Genomic DNA, 7711 nt, shown 5'->3' on the forward strand with positions numbered 1-7711 from the left:
AGTAGTGAAATTATCATACACTTGTATTCTTAGAGATTAAGAGATTACGATTTCAGTTTAATGGCTTCTCTATAGAATTGACTTACCTGTTTGGTTTTTATCAGTATTTTAAGCTTATAATTTTGAATCTAATTATCCAGCAGCCTCAAGGGAAGAAAATAAACTTGATGCTGGCTCCAAAAATGGTACAGTCCCCAATTTTATATTTTATAGGAAAAAAATGTTTATTCTTAAAGTCATTGTGGATACACCTTGCTAACCATTCTTGGATTCTTGTCCAAACATGGTAACTTCTGGTTCCAAAAGATGAAGATGGTTACAGGCAAAATCTTCAAATCCATAAAATAAAATGTGGCTTCATGGTGTCACTTCAGTCTGTGGGTCTCATTGCACTTTTAAATCATTAGTTACTAAAGCAGCTTTGACCAGCATCAGTCGAGATCATCATTTAAAATGGAAAATGACCTACATGCTACTACACAGACAATTTGCCCATATAAGGTAAGCTCTAAATGATAAACAAATCTACATAAACAAATTTTTCATTTGCATCTTATTTACCTAGCAAAATCCACTGTGTCTTCAGCACTTACTAATAAGTGCCCAGAATTGTTTACATCTATGTCTTACAAACAATTTTGATTGGTGCCTTACAAAACAGCATAGAACCAAAGTACATGTGAACACACTGGTGGTAAAAAAAAATCTTACTTTGGCCATAACCAGCCATCGATTGCTTGGATACCAGTTTAAATGCCACAAATCTGCAAATTAGTTTTTTAAAGTAAGCCATGATTTTTAAGTTAAAATGATAAATTGTAATAATGGTAAGTTTTTCCAACACCGGCTCAGTTTCAAGAGAGCTCACTGTAGCAAAAGATTCTACTTGTGTCCAATCAGTAACCCATGTGGTTAGCAAGAATTGTGAATCTGAGCTTTTGGTTATTCATTAGTGTGCAGAGCTATTAATCTTTATCAACCCTATTTCTTTGCATTTTTCTCTTTTATTCTGTCAATGGACCAAACAAGTGCGCTTTAAGACCTCAAGGAAACTGTGTATATGTAAACACTTATTAGTTAAAGAATCATGCTAAAAGTTGTAAACATTTTTACAATGGTAGTATGTCATTGCATGAAATATACCAACCTTACGGTTATGATAAATAATAAGCACATAACATTAATAAGGTTAACAATAAGGTGTCAAGTTGCAACACTTGAAAGTAAACTTTTATACTTGATTTTGTGATAGCTGTAACTACACATTGTAGCGTGCAGTTTAATGGAAAACAAGCTGTTACATTTTAATTAGGATGTCTGTGAGCACCGTATCAACCTTATTAACAGCAGGGTATAGTCAAACACTGGTTACCTGGCAGAAAAGCTGGAGATTTGCAGGATGTTGCCTGCAACTCTTTAACACCTCACTGTCGCTGCTACTTCTTCCACAACTTGCAGTACTTTAAACTGATCTGCTTATAATTTATTTCCTTGTACTACTTCAAAATAAGCACTGAAGTGATTTTAAGGTGACACAGGAGCAGATTGAACAGCTTGGGTAAGAATTGATTTATCACAGCATGTTTTTTTTAGGCATAATGGGCATGGCTGCTTTGATTGGCCTGAATGCTCACACATGAAGCTGCAGCTGACTGCTGTTGGGTAAAGCCCTTCTAAGAAAAATTTGTTCTTCAGTTCGGGGGATGAAATTCTAGTATTTATTTTCAATCTGATACTTAGCACTAACTAGCCGGTGTGCATGTTTACTAACTGCAGTTATGAATGCAGCTTGGTAATTAAACTTGCTATGGTTTAGCTGATAGCATAGCACTCACCCAAGCACATCCAAATATTGTTATATCATTTGGCTCCCAAACAAATGTGTCTATGTTCATCTAATTGGCTACATTTTTTTAATTTATATACACTTAAAACTGTATATACAACGTATTAAAAAAAAAAGACTGGAATTGATTTGGCTCTCCTGAAAAATTAGCTAAATATACCACAAAACACTTTAGTGTTACTGTAACAGCTGCCTTAGGGCATTGCAGATGGAGTTTATAGAGGTGCAGTGTGAACAGATGCATTCTGTCACTGGATTATAATCATGATAAAGCTGCTTTATGGCTCCTGTCTCTGGTCATATTGCACACCTGAGTCTAGTGTTGGTGTGTGATACTTTAGCTACTTGTGTCCATGGACATGAAGTATGATAAGGTTGCAGAGCCAGGCGGAGACCTCAGAGAAATTAAAAAGGCAGAAGGTCACATGGCAGAAAGGGCGAGTCCACGTGGCAGCACATGAATGCAAAACTGGAGATACTGCTGGCCTGGAGGTGTTTGGTTACATCACTAATTTCTGAGCAACCTCTCTCATCATGTAGTATCATCAGAGAATTAGATGAGAGCAGCTGAAAACATCCTATAAACAGATACAAGCACTTACCAATTGAATTTTGCCTCCTAAGTCGGATGCTTTCTATAGATCTTTGTGTTGATTTTTATCTTCAAGACACTTTATTGTCATTATACAAGCATAACAAGCATTTATTACATACAATTCTTTATTTTATACACTTTATATGTATAGAATAATAAAACATTGATCAAGCATAGGTAGTAAGCCATTCTTTTGTGTGAGTGGAAGCACTCTCTAATAGTGCTAACCCTAACCCCATTATTTATTAATTATTTCTAAACGAAACCAATCTTCATCAGGTACTGTTAACATTTTCAGCACTGAGTCAAGTTTTCTTTTCATGTGTCTTTATTGTGGTAAACTTTTTTAAGAATTAAGTGCTTTTCATTTAGTGTTGCAGCTTCATTTTCAAATTATATCATGTAAAGTAAATAGTTGCCAAGATTGCAAATCTTTTTTTAATACTTATTCTATGGATCAAGTGGACATAAACTCTTGTCCACCAGTATGGTCAAGGTAATGTTTGAGAACCTTCTCACATTTTCAAATTGCTATCTTACATAGTGGAAACATGATCTGTGGACTGCACTGTATTTAGTAAATCTCTTTATAGTCGTTAATTTCAGTGGATCCAACTTTGGACCCAGCATTTTTGTGGTGCTGTATTGGTGCCAACAGCCAAGTAGGTGCACCAGCACCTATTTATTTTGGGTAGAAATGTGTGGAACTGGTTGTAGGTTCCAGTGGAAAAGAGGTATGTGCGAGATATATGTATTATGTGACAGAGTGCTGTGTCAGGAGTAATGTCTGCAATTAAAACCTATAATGGTATCCTCAATAAACTTTGAACTTTTAACCTTTAGAGGCAGTTCACTGAAATCTGTTTAGAGCAAACAAAAAAGGGATTCTGACCTAGAAACACTAATCCTGTGTGGGTGGAGGTTTTAAAATGTTTGTGCATTTAGAAAAAAAAAGCAATAGCAGAAGAGAAAAAGAAGAGAAAACATTTACTTTAACAGTCGGGCAATGAACTGATTACCTACACAGCCCCAAGGATTCATTGGTTTTCCTGTCTGACCACATTTCGCCTATCTGTTTATTACTGTCTGGTAAAAAATGTATTATTTGCAAAATATATGAAATTATAGACTTATAACTGCACTTACAGTCATCAGCAGACTTCGAAAACATGTGCTGCTCTAAAGTTGTAAACAAGGTTTTTGCATGACAGTGGCATGAGCCAGAGGCTGGAGCAGCATGTGGTGTAGTAAATGTGTCAAAGCTTGTTAATATTTGCAGGTCTTGGCTTGTTATGACCACTGCAACAATACTGTACATGTCTGATGGTGTTAGTTTCAAACTGCTTGCTTCCTATTCAGCCTTTGTCAAAGTCTGCAACAACACAGTGCTCTGGGTTAATGGCATGTATGCTGCAATTATCAGAGACAAGTTGACAGGAGTTATTTCCGCATGAAAAATATGAAAAAAACATGTTTTTCATTGGCACTAATGCCTTGTAATTGCTACTTGCTGACATCAACCACATGAGGATAGACATCTTAATACTAGGATCGTCTAGAAATACTAGAATACCATTGGTTGCTTCTATACGTAACAGTTTGCATTTTCCATACAAGCCCACTGACAATTGTTCTATGTGTTGTTCTATAAATTCTATGTGCTGGAACTACTTCTGGTCATTGGTTACCTCCTCAAGGATTAAAATGGGTTGAATTATTTTGCCTTTGTAGAAATCAAGTAAATGATGTGGCCAACATAGAGATGAAACGCTACACATATAATGGCTGATTTACACCATTGAGCCCTGCTCTTAAAAACTGACATAGATGTAACATTGTCTGTGAAGTTGGATTTAAGAAATAAATGCTGAAAGTAAAATTTTTCAAACATGCCATCGTCTGTCGTTACGGAACATGACATCATGTGGTTGTTTGGTTGGTTGCTTCTAATAGACTTATATTTGTTTATGTTAGCCAACTAGTCACAGAATCAATAACTCAGAGAAAGACAATGACACTAAAACTAAAAATCAGTCTAAGTGGATCACAGGGCTGCATCGACACCGATCTAATGAAGGCAATCCAGGACCGCTGGGAGATGACCTTACCTGCTGCAGCTCCGCTCCGGACACGAAAGGAGAAAAACAACAACAACCGACCAGCACCAGTCTGTCCATACCCTAACAGTTGTGACAACAGTGTATGTGAAAAATAAATAAATCCATTTAAAACTCATTTAAATCCATTTACATGCAGCTTGTTTCTGTTTTTCATCATCACAAAAGAAAAAGTCACTCAAGTAATTCTTTCTTGCTTTTCCTCTTGCTAGAATAAATACCAAACATAGAACTAGCTACAGCTGATAAGATGAAACTGGCATATTTTACATTTTTCTAGGAAAACTGATGGACTAATTTAACTAGTAAAATACATGTGGCCTAGCCCTTAATAAAAAAGGGTGGAAGTAGAGCCTGAAAATATGGTATGGGTGAACACCGGCATTAGATAATCACGGCTTATCACCGTCTGTTTCTTCAGCACCTGTGGGAGTTTAAATGGACAGCAGGTACTACAGCCTCAGGAGATATGACAGCAGTGTGATATTTTTATCTAGTCTCATACACTTGCATTTAGAGACAAATCAGTTTTAATGTCATTTCCTAAGAGCAACCTTGCTGAAAACATATACATGTTTAAGCAAAGCTATAGTAAATGGCAAATAGGCTGGCGTCTTGCCAAAGGATTGTTCAGCATGAAGATTAGAGGACCCAGGGACTGAAGCACTCACTTTATAAACCCGAAATGATAGTTAAAACTGAACAGTGCCTGTGGTTAGGCCTAAATGCTATTTTCAAAAAGAAAAGAAAAACACATCTGCAGAGTAAATAGGGCATGCACTACAGCTTAGGCAAGTAGTGGTAGAATATTTTGTTCATTTTAGAGGACTGGCTTGTCTCTAGTCTGCACCCATTTTTCCCAGTTCCCAGAAAAGAGACCACACATTGTAGGCACATTGTGTACCAAACCAGAAACCCACCAAAGTGAAATATGCCAATGTTTTGCTTTTCATCCAAAACTAACAATAAAAAAATTGAAAGAAATTTAGATTTAGATGCTACATAGTTGTCAGTTAAAAGCTGTTATACTACATAATTTGCTGGATCTGATATCACGTGGCTTCTTAGTATTTGCAGCCTGGTAATACATGTATAATCCTGGCAATAAATTTGTGTAAATCTATAGTTTTTAGTTTGAATTTGTTTTTGTTTTTTACCAGTTGTGGTGCACGAGTGGTCACCATGACAACTAATTTTACGGATGATATTCTTTTTTACCTAATTGACCGTAATTAACTTGATTTTGGTCATTTAACAGAAAACACAGCATTTACAGTAAAGTTTGGTAAACCAAAAATGAGCAGTGAGCTTAAAAATAGTTGAAGAATGTTGATTAAAGTGGGAAGCTTTGGCAGATTAATTCATGTATTCATTGAGGTTGATCTATCATCTCTTTCATGGTCACTGGAATTTGGATTTAAACAACCTTTTGCATAATTTGTATGATTAAGGAGCTAGTAATATATTTTCTTTTCATGACTTTGAAAAAAAAAAGGAGTGGTTTTATGGAACTGAATCTTAAACAAATATTTCTTGGGAACTCAACCACTTGTTTTTTATGGGCGAGTGTGTTTTTTCTTGTTAAATTGACGTGGTCGCACAATTTTCTGAATTTTTCAGCAGCTGCTTGATGGAGCTGTTTTGACTGTGCAGCTTTATGGCAACTGGCCGCCCAGAGTGTCATTGTGCCGCCACAAGGTCTATGAGAAACAGGCATTAAAGTATGCACCGCAGTTAGCCATGTGGTCTGCCACATGGAAGGAGTGAAGAAAATCCAAAAATGTAGATGTAAGCTAAGCTTTAAATTGGCTCTTTTTTCTTCCTTACATTAATGATTCTTCTCCTTGACTTTAATCCTTACCTTGGGTGCCTTAAGTGTTCTAACTGCTGATGCAATTGTTGATATCATGTTTCATAATATAAATTTATTAGATTTAGGTTGGCACAAAAGTAGACATCCTTAATAAATCACTGAAGAACTTAAGGAAAAATGTGTGAAAAGAGATGAGGACTATAGGATGGAAAGGTGGACAAATGCAAGAAGGTACATGAGAAGAAATAGATGAGAAAAACAGATGTGGAAGAAAATTACAAAGGGGTGACGAAAAAGAGGAAAAAATACAAGAAGGTGTATTAACACTTGGGATTGGAATTGATAAGAATTTAAGGATGCCTGTTCTGTTATTGATATCATGTATCGATTAAATTCTTCACTGGGTTCTCATTGGCTCACTCATCAATAAAACAACATCACACTCATGCAAATTAAGTGTATGTTTTGGGTCAAATGTTTGTGCATGTTGGAGGTTTTTCCCCTCTTGGTTGTGATCAGTGTTGGGGTCGTTTTTCAAAAAAGTAATTATTACATATTTTGCACAGAACACTTTTCTTAAAAGTAATCAAGTACATTGCCTAATTACTCCAAGGAGAGAGTAATTCATTATGCTACTTGTTACATTACTTTCATGTTATTCTGTAAAATAGCTGAAACACACTAACTACCATTTAACAACATAAACAGGCCACACACCAACACAAATCCCTATAGCTATCCTGACAACCTGATCCTATGCATTCATTTCCCTTTAAGCAAAACAATCTGACCATCCTGGGCAAATAGTAAACAAAATTTGCAACCATCTTGACTGAGGCATCATGTGAGCGCTGTCTCCTGACATTAGCATAGCCAGAGTCATTTGCATTACACTTTTAATATGAAACAAATAACAAAGAGTAGCTTTGCAAGAAATTTGTGAAATAAAAAACCTCAAGTTGCACACATAGAACCAGGCAGTACACAAACCAATAAACAAGTCTGTGTTTCTACAACAACATCAAACTGTAAGCTGATTTAAACACAACTTCTGTATTTAGTTTTTAAGTCTCATACGATGGTCAATCCAACTGCCACAAAGTCTCTCCCACAAAACACCTTAATTATAATTATCATGATTATAAATCTACCTTTGTATATTTGGGTACTGTGCAATAAGAGCATATATTTTCAAATGAATAATGATGGTATGTTTCTGTCATTGTGACTGGTTCTGCTACATATTGGTGGATATGCTGGCTGATCTTCATGGTGGCACACCGGGGGCATAGTTCCAGATTGGATGTGTTTCTAGAGCCAGAACTTTTTTAACATCTCAT

Source organism: Oreochromis aureus, linkage group 5, assembly GCF_013358895.1.
Source record: "Oreochromis aureus strain Israel breed Guangdong linkage group 5, ZZ_aureus, whole genome shotgun sequence".
Classification (NCBI taxonomy): domain Eukaryota; kingdom Metazoa; phylum Chordata; class Actinopteri; order Cichliformes; family Cichlidae; genus Oreochromis; species Oreochromis aureus.